This window comes from Danio rerio, chromosome 3 (assembly GCF_049306965.1).
Source record: "Danio rerio strain Tuebingen ecotype United States chromosome 3, GRCz12tu, whole genome shotgun sequence".
In the NCBI taxonomy this organism is placed as follows: domain Eukaryota; kingdom Metazoa; phylum Chordata; class Actinopteri; order Cypriniformes; family Danionidae; genus Danio; species Danio rerio.
Genome location: NC_133178.1, coordinates 15783566 through 15802262, shown reverse-complemented (window position 1 = coordinate 15802262; position 18697 = coordinate 15783566). Strand labels below are relative to the sequence as shown.

At 35.2% G+C, this 18697-nt stretch overlaps 1 long non-coding RNA gene across 1 annotated transcript; it reads right to left on the bottom strand.

Moving 5' to 3' along the window:
• Positions 1-9549: 9549 nt before the first annotated feature.
• LOC141381165 (uncharacterized) lies at positions 9550-12304 on the bottom strand. Its single transcript, XR_012400902.1, has 6 exons — positions 12257-12304; positions 11808-11925; positions 10800-10927; positions 10549-10624; positions 10190-10232; positions 9550-10092 (listed from the first exon to the last, which is right to left on the bottom strand). It is a non-coding gene; the product is annotated as an uncharacterized lncRNA (long non-coding RNA).
• Between the last annotated feature and the right edge of the window lie 6393 nt (positions 12305-18697).

Sequence of the window (18697 nt, the reverse complement as noted above, 5' to 3'; positions counted from 1 at the left end):
ATGCCTCCATCAGACTGAACTGAAACCCATCCAATTGCACTTCACCCTCTTACCATTAAACCTCAACTGAAGCAAACAGTATCTTCATATGACTACTGGAGGCACTAGGAAAAGGCTACGTGATGCTACAATTACGTCATGACGTAAAGAATCACTGTGCTTTAAAGGAGCTGTTCGAACGAACCGAATCGCTCTCTCTTCCTCTCAGCACTTTAACCGCGGCTTCCGGTGTTGTTTCGCTAGTGATAGAGTCAAAGTCTGTGCAAGGAAATGATGAGGTAAATGTAATAGATCGCCACAGTTGTTTACATGCACGCGTGCGCTTTGTTTTTTTTCTGATACTGTACATTTGTGCAAAAGGTCTCACGTGAGCGCTGCTGTGGGCGGGGCTATGATTGTAAAGACGGTTAGCGGAGCGCGAGGGCTGCTGATTGGAGCGCGAGGGCTGCTGATTGGCCAGAAGCGGTTACGCGTGACTGGAGCCTCGCTGTCTTGGGTTGAGGGATAAAAACAGTTTATTTTGAGCTGTTGAAGCGCGCATATGGAGATTAATATTATTGTTCTAGACCTGATAGGGATTCCTACAGTCATAAAGGATTTGTCAAAGGATTGTTCGTTTAGTATCATCTTTTCACTTTTATGGGTCTAAACAGGATAGCCTCTTTCATACGTGCATTCAGTGGTCAGCATAACTGAGTAGATCCCATTTTGAAAATGAATATTTTTATCCATTTCTTAATATAGTATATTCTTAAAATAGGGAATATAGGCGATATATTTTTTTGCATTTAAACTAAACAGATTTATTAAACTGATATATTTATTGAAATAATATTTTAGTCACCAAACATATTTGGAAATTGAAAGATAATACAATTAAATTTAAGCAAAATATTGCAAAAAAAATTGCAAACTACAAAATTTCAAATAAATTGTAAATGTTTTTTTTTTTTTGTTTCTCTTAATTTTTCCCCTTTTTTAAATTGGTCATTAATATTTTTCTATAACATAAATTTGGCTGTGCTAGTTTTTGGATCGTTATTGTAAGTTATTTTGTTAGATAAGCTCCAGATTTGGCTTTAGTATTGACTAATCTAATATATATGTGTATTAAACACACTGGGATTGTAAACAATGTAAGATTTCTCACACAGACCTATTATTTTTGGTTGAAATATAATTTTGTGTGTTATAATTTCGTTTTGCCTTTAAGTTTTTGTTTCTGACTCTTAAAGTACCTTTAGCCTAGTCACCTATATATAGGGGAATTACCAATCTACATCACACATGACGTCACGCAGCTTCAACCGCGCATACCGGTTGCAAAAACAAACATGTTGTCTTGTGCGGAAGAATGCCAAAATCGACAGTCCATTATTAGACAACAAAAATGTTACTGTACACCACACTGCTTTTAATGCCAACCGCAGACATCTTTGGCTAACAGCCAGTGGCGTATTGCAAAATGCAGGGCCCCCCTGCATGGATTATTGACGGAATTCACGCTCAGTGCCACTAGCTAACAGCCATTAAAAGAGGCGAATGGAGTGAGGACCTAATTAAAAATGCTGGACTCTACAGTTTATTTCAGGTAAGTGTAACAGGTATGAAAATTATAATTCGCTTTAAGTATAGAATTACACAAAATATGTATTTCATCTAATGTGTTAGTAAGTGTACCTGAGGTGTTTGTTAGTGTGTGTCTTTTCCTTTAAATTTCTAAGGGAGCTCACACTGTTTAATTTCCTGTTTTGCGCCCGCCTCTTCCCTTTCTGCACTGACTATGCATGGGAGAGGTGGGTGTCTGCTAAGCTCCAATTAATCTTTAATCATCTTTACTTTATAAATAACTTTTAAAGCTAGTTTTCATGTTTAAATAATATTTATACCTTTATTTTTCACATAGATTTTATTATTTTTGTGTCATCACTTAAATTGAGGTTTTGATTAACTTTAGCCTAACTGAAGCATGTGAATGCTAAATGCATTGCACTTTACTTTTAACAGAAAAGCTGTAAGGGCGAAGACACACTGTAAAAGCTGTGCTTTTTGGTTTATTCTCAGGTATGTTTTGTCACTTTGTTAATATTGTTTGGAGTTTTGTTCTATCTCTCTCTCCATCTCTCCCCTTTCTGCACTGACTATGCATGGGAGAGAAAAGCTGTAAGGGCGAAGACACACTTTAAAAGCTGTGCTTTTTGCTTTATTCTCAGTGAGTAAAGAGCCGTCACAACTGCAGATCTCCGACTGGTTATTCCTTAATAAAACAAAGAAAACACAACGCAGAACCGGTTACATAAGTTCATGCTATGCTGAATTGCACATTACTTTGATTGCAGTAATGATTTCAGCAAAAAAACTGTTAATTATGGTTAATTAAACTGTGGAAACTTAATGCTTACAATAAAATGTAAAAATGTACGTCTACACGCCTATATAGATCATTTAAAGGGATGTGAACAATAATCCTAAGGTATTTCCAGTGTTATATATTTTTTTAATTTCCAATGATTCCTAGAATCCAAAAAGCTCCACATATTGATATATAATGTTATGGCAGCTGTTTTAACATTAGGATATGATTAAATTGCCACCTGTTACAATTATAGTTTGGCAACAAGCAAGAAATGTTCATGGGCCAGTGACATTGCAACATTGAAATGGTCTATAGTCTTACATCTTAAAAAGGCCTGACTCTTGAGGTTAATTAAGTAAAAAAAAAATAATAATAATTATATATAGTAGTCAACATTTGACGTGGTTGAAAACTACTGTCCTAAATCAAACAAACAACAATCAAATCAAACAACACATTCTTGTCTATGGACCATTTTTTTAAACTTTTTTTGATCCACTTCATGTTGACTACTTTATATATAGGCAAGGTAATTTCAATAGAACATTTCACAAAGGTAATTCAAAATGCTTTACATAAACATAATAAAAAAAATGTTAAAAAAAAAACATGACTCAACCATGGACTAAATTACAATAGGTAATAAACATCTGAAACATATTTTGTAAACCAGAAAATAAATCTTATAAAATCTTAAAAAATAAAATTCTCTCTCTCTCTTACTCTCACACACACGCACGCACGCACGCACGCACGCACGCACGCGCACACACACACACACACACACACACACACACACACACACACACACACACACACATGTTTGTTTTTGTGAAAAGTGAGGACATTACATAGGTTTCCATTCATTTTATACTGTCCAAACTGTATATTGTATTGCCCTTACCTCACCCCACCCCACCCCTAAACCCAACCTTCACAGGAGACAGTGTGCAGCTTTACTCTCTGATTAAACTCATTCTGTCGAATTTATAAGCATTTTGAGAAATGAGGACATCACCAATGTCCTCATATTTCACCTCCTTTTTGTAATACCTCTGTCATACCCATGTCATTATACAGATTTGTGTCCTGATATGTCACAAAAACACATACACACACACACACAAGCAAGGTGAGATTCACTCCCTCAGCAGTGAGACTAAATAACTTAATTGTTGTTGTTCTGTTTGTTTGTTGGTTTTTTGTTGTTTCTATTCCAAGAAACTGTATAATACTATAAGGAATACAGTAAAAGAGAACAGTTCCCAAACTTTTTCTTATAAAGGGCCAAAATGCAAGCTTGATTGAGAGCCGTGGGCCGAAAGTAAACAATCACAAACTGTATTACATTAAGGTTGCTATGGTTAATTTCCCAATTTCAAAATTTAAAATTAAATGTAAAAGTTTGCATCAACCGTATTTACTAACGCAGGCTCATTTTTTGAAAATGTAACTGACCTACTATAATAAAACCATAGAAAAAAAATTCCACTTATGAAACACTGGAGCCTGCACGGTGGCACATGTGGGTAGCACGATCGCCTCACAGCAAGGAGGTCGCTGGTTCAAGCCTGGGCTGGGTCAGTTGGCATTTCTGTGTGGAGTTTGTATGTTTTTCTCGTGTTTGTTTGGGTTTCCTCCGGGTGCTCCGGTTTCCCCCACAGTCCAAACACATGTGCTATAGGTGAATTAAGTAAGCTAAATTGTCTATATATATGTGTGTGTGAAATATGAGTGTGTATGACTCCAGATTAATAAAGGGACTAAGCCAAAAAACAAAATGAATAAATCAATGAAACACTGGAGTTCAATGCCGAAGACACTAGTCATGCTAAACCAGCCTTAGCCTTGATATGCACGCTGATGTATTCTGCTTTGACCGAATTCGTTGTGACAACATGTACTTTTTTTAAATCTGATTCGTTTACAACATTTAATTAAAACATTTAATTTCTGTTTGTATTTGATCGCTCAACAATAAAACAAACAAAAGTTACATTAAAATAAAAATTAAAATATCTGATAAAGGCATTCCCCAACCCTTCTCAATCATTTTCCCTCTGGTGGGCCACATTTGGGCCTAGTTTGAGCATCACTGGTTTACACAGTACCCACATTGGATAAACAGGAAAGATTAAAAAATATAATAATAATAAGTGAAAATGCAGGTAGCATGAAAGATCTCATATTTTTTTCCCAAGAAAGAAGCACATTTCTTATTAATAATTAATCTAAGTGAATTAATGCAATGTTCTATTTCACATAAGTCTAAGTCTATAATGAAACCTGTTAGAGGAAGTACAACCCAGCAAGTATAAGAAAATTCACAATAGCTTCTGACGATTTGTTTTGATTTTCAAAATAACAAATAACAGATGCAAATTACAACTCATATTACCCTTGGAAAAGCATTTATTCATTTTCCTTCAGCTTTGTCGCCTCATTAGCCACAGCTGAATGAACCGCCAACTTATCCAGCATATGTTTTACACAGCGGATGCCCTTCCAGCTGCAACCCAGCACTGGGAAACACCCATACACCCTCGCATTCACATCACATTCCAATTTAGCTTATTCAATTTACCTATACAGCATGTCTTTGGACTGTGGGAGAAACCCGAAGGAAACCCTCGCGAGCACGGTGTGTGTATATACACATGCAAACTCACCACTGAAACACTAACTGACCCAGCCGGGGCTTGAACCAGCGACCTTCTTGCTGTGAGGCAACAGTACCACCGCGCCGGCCGTTGGAAAAGCAATATGAACTTAAATCATTACAAAAAATAACTTGGTGGTTCAGTACATGTAGGTTAAAGCGTGACGCAGTACAGAACCTTCTTAATATGCAAATACAACACTACGATAACGGCCAGAGGTAAATCCAGTGGTTTTGTTTATGCGGATACTCATAAAACCGTTGGCGTCTGCCTCTGGACAGACTTCAGCTGCGAGCTCAGCATTTTTCCCAGGCTCTGGGAATCCGCCAAATCTTGAGGGAGATTCGCTTTTGGCAGCGTGTCGACCCCTATTTCTCCTGTCCGCCCCCGTCCTCTCGAAGACGCAGAGAAATACGTCCGAGTCGACAACTGAGCAGAAAACCGGATCCAGGTTGTCGGACACGCACGTAAACAAGCGGATGAACACAAGATGTGATCAAAAGGGCGAGGGACAGAAAATCTCAAATTATGACCACTGTCAAATGGCAGACGAGGCGATAAAGAGCGTGAAATTAAAACATGATATCTGAATTACATCGCAAGTGAGATCTGTCAGACTGTGACAGCTTTTATCCCTGCCGAAAAACAAACAGCAGAAGATCTTGGATGCATGGGTTCTGATAAAATAATAATAAAATAAAAAAATCTTAAAAAATATATAAAAAACAAAAATGAAGTAAATAGTGCCATATAGTGCCAATATGAAACAATAGTACAGTAATTTAGAGTAAATACTACTTTATAATATACTATATTTATAATATAGTATTATAGGCCTATATTATGAATGCTGCAGCATACTGTAGCTAGTGAACGGCAATAAATACTGTAGTTAAATAAATACTTTAGTTTGTTCAACAGTAAAGTGGTGTATTGTAGTGTAATATTGTTTATATTACTGTAGTTGTAGTAGCCTACACTGTTAAAAAAACTGTTATTTAACTTTTTTTTCCGGCAGCTGGGGTGTCTAAAAAAACGTAAATAACACCCATTGAGTAACAGACATTTACCGTAAAAAAAACTTGACAGTAAATTACAGAAATATGTTTTACAGTGTAGCCGTATACACGTAAGTATCATATACAATCAAAACATGACTTTTTGTTATGCTTGTTCAAACTACTTATTTAAAATGAGTTGAAACAACACAATTCTTACGTTTTGTGGGGGGACAACTTAATTGTTTTATGTTTAATCCACATAAGTTTGCAAAAACGATTAAATTAACTTTATTTATTTTGGGACAACATGAAGGAATTGTGAGGAACCCAGCATTTTTCTTTACAATCAAGAATTACAACAACAGATTAATTCAAGTACTTTGCAAACAAGTTGACTCAACTTAAAATTCTAAGGCAATAAACTCCAGGACATGTTTGAGTTTACTAACTTAAATCGAGTCAAGTGAAGTAATTGAGTTGAAATTTAAGTCAAATCAAAAATGTCCTGAAGTTTGTTGCCTTAAAAGTTTAGGTCAAGTGAAGCAATGTAAAGTGTACTTTACTACAGTATGGTTCAAAAACATACAGCAAAACAGTCAACTTTATCAAATTGAATGAGTGTCGTTAACTAAGAATTGACTGAAAGGTAATCCTACTCATTTGAAAAGAGTTTTAACTCTGTGTTGAAGGTCATGAGTTAATTAAATACCTCATTACTTCAACTGAAATTGATTAAGTTCACAACACTCATATAGATTCGCTTTTTAACTCAAATGGTTTGTTGCAATCGTTTTCCTCAAACAGTTTAAGTTGCCTTAACTTAAGTTTTACAGTACTCAGTTGGTTTGAGATTTCTTCATTTATTGGGTTTTACTGTGCTCAAATTGCTTCATTTACTCAAATGGATTAAGTTCACAGTACTCATTAGGATTAGTTTTTGAACTTAAATGGTTTGTTGCAATCGGTTTTCTCAAATGGCTTGAGTTACCTTAACATATTTGGTTTTTCAGTGTATAAATTACTAAAGTAATTTTGGATGGGTTGGTTTCTACACTGTAAAAATGATATGATTGCTTAGTCATGACAGCATATGTTTTTAGTTAATTGTAACTTATTAAAGTTAATCATGTTCTAACTTAATTTTATAAGTTACACAAGCAATTTTAGGTCAGTTTAATATAATGTAAGTTTAAATGACTCATAAAATTAATTTGATTCAGCTTAAAGAGCAACCAGAATATATTTAGTGTAGTGTATTGTACACATTGTAAAAAAAAAATGCAGGGTTCCACACAATTCCTTCATGTTGTCCCAACACAAATCAATTAAGTTAACCTAATCATTTTTACAAATTTAAGTGGATTAAACATAAAACAATTTAGTTGTCCACCCAAAAAATCCTTAAGAAATATGTTGTTTCAACTCATCTTAAATAAGAAGTTTAAGAAACAGCAAAATTATTTTGTGTGTGTGGATTCAGATTCCATTAAGATTTATTAGTTTAATATGATACCAATATAATAATTAATAATAATAATTAATAATAATAATAATACACTTTCCATTAATAGATTTAATTCCATTAGGATGTCTATGGTTTCTTTTTTCAGCAGTAAATACAGCCCAACAAAGTCATAATAACAAGCCCTATCCGTGTTTTTCCCGCCCATTCATCTAATTCTTTATCACTTTAATTAAAAGTGCTGCAGTGATTGCATTAGCTCCTAAAACAGGTTAATTAAACGAGCGTTTAATGCAGTCAAATACAGAAGGTCAATATTGCCCCCTGCTGGCCAAACAAATTGACTACATTCACAAGCTTAATTAAAATGATTATTCTTGCCAAGTTTATTTATTCTCTGCAAATCTGTTGCAAGCGCAGAGCATATAGCAAACATTTCATTTCATTTTCCTTCGGCTGGGTCCTTTTAATCATTTGAGGTCACCACAGCGGAATGAACCACCAACTTATCCAGCATATGTTTTACACAGCGCACCCCCTTCCAGCTGCAACCCTGTACTAGGAAACACCCATACACACTCACATTCACACACAACAGACAAATTACCCCGAGGAAACCATGCGAACTTGGGAAGAACATGCAAACTCCACACAGAAATGCCAGCAGACCCAGCCAGGACTCAAATCAGTGGCCTTTTTGCTATAGAGTCAACAATGCTAACCACTGAGCCCCTGTGTTGCCCCTTAGCAAACATTTTTAATGTAAAATTACAGATAAATAAGCCATATTTTTTAGAATTTAAAGTCATAGTACATCTAAAATTACAATTCTGTCATCATTTACTTACTCCTTGACTTGTAAACTAGATTGAGTTTTCTTCTAGATTGAACACAAAAGAAGATACTTTGAAGAATGTTGGAAACCTGTAACCATTGACTTCAACTTTTATTATGTTTCTCACTATGGAAGTCTGTGGTGAGTAATTGATGACAGAAGTTTAATTTTAGGGTGAATTATCCCTTTTAATTCACATTTTAGCTGCAACATGCTGGTCAGTATGTTTTTTTTTTTAATAATCTAGACAAACTTGCTCATCAAATGCTGCTGATAATCAACCCGCATTGGCAGGACTTCAGCCTAGCAAGATGAAAACACAGATTCAGCGTTTTCTCTTTCCCCAAATGAGCTGATCTGTGCTATCAGAAGGCACAGATTTAGTCATTCTTTTCCACAGTGTATCTTTACATAAGGCATGTTATTAAAATGCACGCTTTGCATCTGCTTTTCCTTAGGCTAATGTGAAACTATAAAAGCAGATCTCTATTAAGCACATTATTGCTATTACACATCCCATTTTTAACAGTTTATGCAATGACACTTTTCGTTAATAGTGCAATACATAAATATGGCTAACTCTGCCTTCTAATGTATTCTAATGCATATATGGCATGGCTTTATAATTATATATAAATGTCATCAAATCCATTAGATAGATATATACAGTTGCTTACTCCATTATTTCAGAGCTATCAGAGAAGATGAGAAGACAAAAACTGGAATGATAAACAGGATTTTTAAACAGACTCTCTGTAAATATATAGAGATTTCACTGTAGAAGGGGATTAAAAGGATAGTTCACCCCAAAAATGCAAATTATTGACATTATTTACTCGGACTCGAGTGGTTGTAAACTTTTATGTATTTCCTTCTACTGTTGAACACAAAACGAGATATTCTGAAGATTGTAAGTTTTAAAAAAAAGCAAAAAAATATATAATATAGAAGTCAATGACTGTTTTTTATCCCCACACAGCAAAATATGGGAACCCAAAACAACTCTATGGGTGTTAATTTCAACACTTTGAAAGTGTCTCATGGGGTCCACTCAAAACAAAGTTAAATCAACACTTTCAAAAGGGTTGGCACATTGACACCGAAGTAAGGGTTAATTTTAACTCTGGGCAGAGTTAAAAAAATGTAACTATATTTAACACCGCCTGGTGTAATATATTTATTTTATTCAACTCTCTTGAGTGTAAATATGGTAAAAAGGTCAAATAGACTGTAAATTATAAAATAAAAAACATTTTATTTGAAAACATTCACCACTTCAACAATTCATTCAGTTTTTAAAATGCAACAATGTCAAATATACTTTAAATGTTTTATTAGTACAGACAGTATCAATAAAATATGTATGACCAGTGCTCAAAAAGGCTGTTTCAGTCATTTGGTCCAAACTTGATGTTTCATCAGAGCAATTTGAAAGTTCAATATAGCGTCACTCATAGTTTTCTTCTGAACTCATAGTTTTCTTCTGAAATTACATTTTAAACAACTTGGCGTGCAAATCTTTCACTTCTGGTATTTCCTTGGTCCTCCATATCAAACACAGCAGTTTAAATGAAGGTATAAATGCTGTAAACTTGTGTGAAAACAAACTGGAGCTAGGAAATCTCATCAAGCATGTCCTGTGAATGAAGTGCTTCCCAGCCACAGGATGACCTTTTTATCCATGACGATGTAGCAGCTGCTGATCGCTCGTCTGGTGGTTCCTGATGCACGGATATAGGGCGATGCTCATCTAAGAACTCTTCAAGACTCCAGCATGACTAAGAAAAATGTTTAAAAACAAATTGCAATCAAATTCTATGATATATTTAAAAGAACATTTAAAGTAAATAAAACTTTCAAGAAATCTAAACTCACCTTTTGAAAATCTACATGATGATCCACAACTTGACTCTCCCAGCTGGTTGAGGTGACAGGATATGGAAAAGTAGAAAAAACACATACATCACTGTTGTATCTCCAAAAACAATTAGGTTAACCACTATGACTAGAAATGGAAAAACAGGCAGCTGTCTGTCAAGAATCCTGAATTAACTCAACACTTGGAGCAAAATTTAGAGGAGCTTAAAATCTTTTATATCATTTAGTGATGCTGACTTCCCCAAAATATTGGCCACAGTGTAAAAATATTCATAAACTTACAGTTTTCTGTAAGCGTGTGCGCGTGTGTGTGTGTGTTTGTGTGTGTGTGTGTGTGTGCATGCGTGTTTCTTTACCAGTTAGGCCCTTTCAAGTCCAGTATTGACGCCACCTTTACTGGAGTCTAGCAGATGTTTCAGGTCCAAATATAATCTAAAATATTAGGATAAGCAGAAGAGGAAAAGTGCAAAGTAAAGAGCAAAACATTATTTAAGTAACAGTTCACCCACAATACAAAACTTATCACCTTCATGTCATTTGTTATTCTCTAATGCTCTAATACCCTCTCAGCTTATGTGAAACAAATACAGAACTTTATCAAACATACCTTCATTATTATCACCACATATGACCAAGAAGGTGTGCTTGGTCATTTCACCAACTCTGGAAATACACCATCCGTCTCTAATCAGCCAATCGTCACAGGGTCTTGTGTTATTGTATGGAAAACTGTAGCTGTTAAAAAAACAACAAAACATTAGTATCTAACACATATGCATAACCTTCAGATTAAAAAAGAGAGATGAACATCACAAAGTATGCCTCACACTTTTTCAGATATCTTTTGATTCAGATGTTGATTATTGATAATAAATCTACAAATCAAACCTGTATCATCATTAGGCTGCTCAAATATGAATCAGTTGATTAATTTTACAGACAGATGGCTGTTTACAACGCACTAAATTGTCTTTAAGTTTAAGTTTAGCCTATAGTTTTAAGCACAATATCATGCGGGAGAAAAAGCTTGACTAAGATGTTCCTGACTACAGAAATAGCCTAACTTACTAACGTCAGACATCCCGAGGGGGGATACAGAGTTGATTTGCGGGAGGTAGCGAGAGATGAGTACCTGAAGAGCGGTGGGGCGAGTTGCGCGCGACGTACCTGAAGAGCTGGGAGGGATGCGGTGGAGAGGGGCATGCAAAGTGTTTAATGACCGGGCGGGAGACGCGCGATTTCCGGGAGATTATCATTCATTTGCGGGCATCTACTTGGGCATCTGGGAGTCTCTGCATTTGCGAGATAACGTTAACGTTATTCCCGCAACTTCCGGGAGACTTCTGTAACGTTAAATGTCTGAGTGCAAACGCGGTCATTTAAAGACATTAATGTTAACATTCCGACTTTAATGGTTGTCAACACTTAATATAATTCAAGCGTACGTTATCACGCGAGTTTATGGACTAACGGTAACGTTATATGGACGGCCACGAATGAACCAGTTTAAAAGGGCCGCGGTGTTAAATAACCAAATTAACATACACGAATAACAAACAATCATATGTTTTAGTCAGGAAGCCTTTTACAAGTAAGCATATGTTCATTTACTCACCAGATATGTTTTAGAAACTCTCCAGAGCTTATGGAAACCGTCCTGTGTTGCTGTTACCATCCGGGCAGAGTAAGTTAGTCTAGGCGGCTTGGAGTCCGGGGATTCCCTCGCTAGTTTGCTTCGAATTAAAGGAGAAGTGTCGATTTTATTTTACAGATGGGTAACAACGCACAAAATGGCATTAAGCGTGACAGAAATGTGTTGAAAATGTACATTTGATGTTTTTATGCACTATGTAACGTTATGCGTGGGCATATATAAAAAACATTCTTGAAAAAAGTCAATAGTACTGCAGTTAAGCTAAGTTAGATACACAAACGACCATGAATGAACCGCAGAAGATTAAAATTGTCACTCCATTCTAAAGTTATTAACTTAACAATATGTTTACAACTGTATTTCCTTAAAGAAAGTCAGTAAAATACCAACATTTAGGTAGTTTGACTCACCAGTTGCTGTTCTAAACCTGGAAAATGGCGGCTGGAAAATTCATCAGTGACTGGGGCTGCATGAATTCCCGGATGTTGGAAATAACACCACCAAGTGTTGAAAAGATAACTCCTTGATTTCGCACTGAATAAAATCAATTCTAACTCTTATTATATTCATTTATCAAAATATAACTCTTAAACGTCAACACTTTACTCTGAAATGCTCAAACACCGAGAATTTAACTCTGATGAATTTGCTGTGCAGCATCGCCTCACAGCAAGAAGGTTGCTGGTTTGAGTCCCCTCTGGGGCCAGTAGGCATTTCTGTGTAGAGTTGGCATGTTCTCCCTGTGTTTCCTTGTGCTTCGGTTTCCCCCACAGTCCAAAGACATGCAATGAATGACTGAATGAATGCATTCTTCAGAATATCTTCCTTTGTGTTGAACAGAAAAAATAAAAGTGAAGCTGGTTTGGAGCAAGCAGAAGATGATTAAATGAGGACATGTTCCGTTAATCGATGCGTCATTTCATGCTGCATTTTTATCGACAAGTCAGCAGACATGCAGTATTGCTCTAAAATCTTAGGCCTCCATTATTTTCAGTTGTGGAATGAATGAACATATATGATTATATCTTGGGGTGGCACGGTGGCTCAGTGGTTAGCACTGTCACCTCACAATAAGAAGTTTACAGGTTCGTGTTCCAGCTGGGCCGGTTTGCAGTTCTGTGTAGAGTTTGTATGTTCTACACATGTTGGTCGTGGGTTTCCCCACAGTCCAAAGACATGTGCTATAGGTGAATTGGATGAACTAAATTGGCCGTAGTGTTTGTGAGAGTCTATGGGTGTTTTCCAGTACTGGGTTGTGGCTGGAAGGGTATCCGATGCCTAAAACATATACTGGAATAGTAAGTGGTTCATTCTGCTGTGGCGACCACTGATAAACAAAGGACTAAGCGAAGGAAAAGTAATGATTATATCTCAAAACTATCCGAATTTATGCAATTGTGAATACTGAAAAGTACGATCCATCATTCTATTTCTTCCAAAAACGTATAAATAACAGTTGTCTGTATTTTGTTTAACACATTTAAATATCCTCTATATTTTATATTTACTATTACATTTATATTTCTCCAAAATATTAGATTCTTGTTATTATTTTAGGGTCACGAGTGCATTTCAATGCATATCATATTGTGTGTGACTCTGTATGTGACAAATAAAACTGGAGTTTGACTTATGATAGATGAAAATATATTAAATGAGACCTCCATGACTAAATTGGAAAAGGATTAAAGGGTTATGTTTTGTGTGCCAAAAAAACTCTTCTTTTCAGCCTTTTCAGGTCCCGTTGTGTGTTGTTTACTACCATGTTTGTGTGTTCTGCCTCTAATGACTATGCATTGTGCTTGCTATAGTAAATGTACACCCTGACCTGTGGAGGAAGAGAAAACATTGATGAACAAAATCTTTTTTAATGTTTGATTTTTTTTTTTTCGCTTGGAGTTTCAAATGATTCCAGTTCAGTCACTGAAGTCACATGGAATATTTTTTGGCAATGTTTTTGTTTTGTTTTTCTGGACATTGAATGTCTCGGGACCACTGCTGTCTATGGAGTCAGAGAGCTCCAGGATTTCATCTAAAACATCTTCATGTGTTCTGAAGACGAACAAAGGTGTCAGGGGTTTGGAACAGGAGGGTGAATAATTAAAGACAAAATGTACATTTTGGGGTGATGTAGTTCTGCACATTTAGATATTTTGTTTGTATTATGACTAAATATGTTGGATTTACGAGTCAAAGCTGGTTTCAATTGACTATAAAATCTTGATTTTATTTTGCATCGTGAAGTTATGTATAGTCTGTAAAATATCGTCAAAGTCGTCGTTGTCTAACGATTGATTGTTCTGTAGACAATTAAAAATATATATTGCTTAAGGGGGCTAATAATATCGACCTTAAAATGGTTTCTCTATAGAGTCAGAGAGCTCCAGGATTTCATCTAAATATCTTCTTTTGTCTTCTGAAGATGAACGAAGGTTTCAGGGGTTTGGAACAACATGAAAGTGAATAATTAAATGATACAATGTAAATTTTGGGGGGAACTAACCCTTTAAAACAGCATTACAGACCATTTGGAACTTATAATTGATCATAATGCTGTATGATGGATTTGAAACCAAGATTTAAAATTAAATAGATGAATACATTTGTTTTCCCCAAATTTCTGTTTAACAGAAAAAAGATTTCAACACATTTCTAAACATAATAATTTTAACAACTCATTTCAATTGTCCTTGCCATGATGACATATTTTACCAGATATTTTTCAAGATACTAGCATTCAGCTTAAAAATACCATTAAAAGGCAAGTTAGGGCTATTAAGTAAGTCATTGTGCAATGATGGTTTGTTCTATAGACAATTGAAAAAAAAAAAAACATTACTTAAGGAGGCTAATAATATTGACCTTTAATTGTTTTCTAAAAATTAAATATGCTTCTATTCTAGCTGATATAAAACAAGTAAGACTTTCTTCAGAAGAAAAAATACTATAGGAAATACTGTGAAAACGTACTTGCTCTTATTGGGAAATATTTATTTAAAATAATATATCTAAGAATAAAATGAAATCCTGAATCTTCCGTCATTTACATAAGGATTTGAAGCTAATCATTCTCATTCTTCAGGAGTCTCGTCTCTCCACAAGCTCCAAACATCTGAAAGTATAAACATCATTACCGCAAACCTAACAAACAGCTGGACGCCTAATCAAAGAGCCCAGACGAAAGGTCAGCGCGCAATGTCCAATCTCTCTATCTGTCTCTTTTTACCCTTTAGAGCAGAAGTAATGACAGGTAGACAGAAAGAGATAAACACCCAGTAATTACCGTTTGCGTAAAGGCAGATGAGATTCATTTAGGAAGAATGACCTTTAAATATGCACTGACATAATCATTTAATTTGGTTCCACTGGGTCTCCGATAAAAAAAAATGCCACCTTGGGGCAACTATTTAGGGACATTTATTACAGGTAAATTTGATGAATGCCAGTCCTGACTGCTCAAAGTGTAGCCTATTAGGTTCTTGTCATCTTTGTTAATAGTTCAGGATCTCTATAGTTAGTTTTCACATTCAAATGTCAACAGACTGAACAGTTCGATTGTGTGGGGTTGGTGAGGCTTTGTTTTTAAATGTTAATAATGGACATCATATTTGATACAAGCATAAAAATAAATGAAAAATAAATATGAAAAAATGAGTTATGTGTAATAACAATGAAATGACACAAGGAGAATGTACTTAACTAAATCATAAGAGTTTTCTTGACTGTGTTTCGGATCATTTTCTTGCTGAAATGTCCACTCTGGTTTCATCTTCATCATATTGATAATGCAGATGCTGGACTGAAGCAGCCGATATTCATATAGAGTGTCGAATGGCATGGGGGTTACTGAATACCTACAGAGATTTCAGCAGCTATCTGGGCTTTCACTGCCTTTCTACACCTACCTTTCTTCCTCACATACATTTTCCTGTGTCATATCCTTTAGTTACAAATAACTTAATTTCTAAACCAATTCGAAGTGTTTTCTTTGCATATGTGGATTTATTTGATTGTTACCAACATCTGGCGAACATTAAGTCAACAACACCTTTAGAAATATGTTTTTTTCAGAATGATGACCACCACATATTTCTCCCATTGTGTGTATAAATAACTGACCGCAAAACCAGTCATAATTGTAATTTACATTGCATTAAAGCTGAATAAATAAGCTTTTTAAGGTGTTAGGATTGATGATATTTAAAAATCTGAAATCTGACGTTGCAAAAACATTGAAATGCTGTAAAAATGTCCCTAAAGATGTCTAAATGAAGTAGCAATGCGAATTTGTAATCAAAAATTGTTGTTTAATATATTTACAGTAGACTATTTATAAAATGTCTTAATGGAATGATGCCCCGCTCTCTACAGTAGCCAATCAGCTATCGCTATAGAATTACAATTCTCCGGAGGAGAGGAGAGGCTCGGACCAGACATGAGTTTCTGCAGATTTCGTGTGATATGAACATTTAGAAATGAAATGAAACAGTTGATGTTTTATTTTATTGGTAATTTATAATATGAAATGTAATCGTAAGCTTGGCAAGTAGTTTTGGAGAATTTTTTGTTTCCCTATCCGCTTGTTAAGTGTGACGTCACGCGAAGGGGCTCTATGAAACTGAATGAGGAGACTCATTAAATACTAATAATAAACGTTTACAAAGCGATGTAATACTTTCAAAAATCACGATCACAATTGTGACGAGTCTCTTTGACCAACCCACTGATCGGCCGGGAAGGACAGAGACTCATCTGCTCAATTGGGAACACCTGAGTTCCCCTCTAAAAGCCAGCAGTGTTGGCTTGTGAAGGGGCCGTGCTTTTGCTCCTGTTTGTTTTGTTTTGTTTCTTTTTAGCTTTGGTTAATTTTTGATTTTGGCTTACCTAAAGTGAGCACTTTAATATTCTTTAATGTTTAAATAAATACTTTTGGTACCAAACCATCTGGTGTATGTCCTCCCTTTAATTTTGTCATCGCCTTTGAGCCGGGTCGTGACACAATATATATGTCTATGGCTAATATCCGATGGCCAGAAAGTGATTTATGTTTTTATAAATTGTTAATTTTGATATTTGTGATGCAGCAAGCCCAGAGACTGTTGTGTACCCCATGGTTTTATTTAAAATTCACTTTAATGTGTGATATGAATAAAAAGTGGTCATAAACTAATACTTTCTCAATCAAATGAGTAGCGGCTTGGACCTGGAAACAGTATTACATTCGTCACCAACACGTCACCACTTAACAAGCGGATTCAAACAGAATGCCTGAGCATACTGCCCGAGAGGAATGACTTGCCTTAAAAGGACTTTGAAGTGACTCTGATGGAGATTATAAAGTAAATTGACCTCCTTGACTAATCATCTCTTCTTTCTGCTTCAAAAATCTTACAGGAACCATATGCTTAGTCAAAATAAAATCATCATCACACTACTTAAATATTAGTCTCAAATTCAGCTACAATGGTTACATGGTTCAATGGTTACAATCGTGTTTTGATTTGGTTATATATAGAGAACTACATCTTTATTCTGGGATTACCACTATTTATTAATACGCTTGCATATGAAGTAAATCATAACTCAATTTACTGGGGCATGGACCTTTTACCGCAAGTAAAAGTGGTTTAGTGATGCCTGTGGATCCAATCATGTTAATACAAGTTGTATTCAAGTTGTATTTCTTAATATTTCTGAACTATGGACCATTTATTCAACTTAAAGTAAAAAATACAGTATTTATTTAAAACTAAAAATCTTTTTTAACGTAATAATTTTGTGCAAAGTCTTGCTTAAAACTTATTGACGCCAAACTTCGTGAATCATTATGGACGATTCAGTAGCACGAAAAAACGAGAGCAGAGAACCATTTCTCTTCAAGAATTCATTGTACAACAAAGAGAATATACATAGTGCAGTGCATATACACATAACAGTATACACACTATAAAGTGAGAGAGGAAGAACAGACTGAGAAACAGTACACAAAGAAGCATCTTTTTTTCCATCATATTTCCATTTGAAGTGTATCTTGCATGATGATCACACAACAGATGAGAGATTTAAGGAGTAAAATTATAAATATGTGTGCATTGCTGCTTCTGTATATGTGCATGTATTTGGATGTGTATCTATATTTCTGCTGGCTCTGTGCAAGAATTACCTTGCAATCCAAATATGGGCGACACTGTAATATGGCGAAAAATTCAGCGCAAGATATATATTCAGACATTTATCTTCCTCCATGGGCTTCCCTAAGACATATAATAAAAGAGTAAAACATTTTTAGCGACATTAAAATACAGTATATTCATGTAAAACCGAAGCTATCATAGACGTGCATGCATAAAAAGTCACTTTACAACTTATGATCTGACCGTTTAATGATGCTTGAGTGCCCAATCAAGATCTGAATCCAGTTTTAGGTTCAATATGATGAAAGATCATGCCGATTATCTGTATTCCTGTAAAGTTTACTCATTTCAAAAGATCAAAACACCGTCTCTATATGCCAACAGCTCGGAATATGCTTCATGTCTGCGAACACACTGGACATTCATTGCAATACAAATGACTGGCTTTTTTCCTATTCCTAAAAAATAGATGTGGCAACAATACAGTCATGGCCAAAAGTTTGCAGTTTAAACATGTTGAAAGCTCTTTCAAAGTTTAAAACCATTCAAATCAACATGTAATAAAAAAATAAAACATTTAAATATTTTTTCCTGCTTAATTTTGGTCTCGATTTTAGTCCAAATATATAAAAAAAATCTTAAATCAAGTAGTATTTTTTGACAAATAAAAAATATTGTTTTGCTTTTAGGTATAATGAGTAAAAATTCTTATATTTT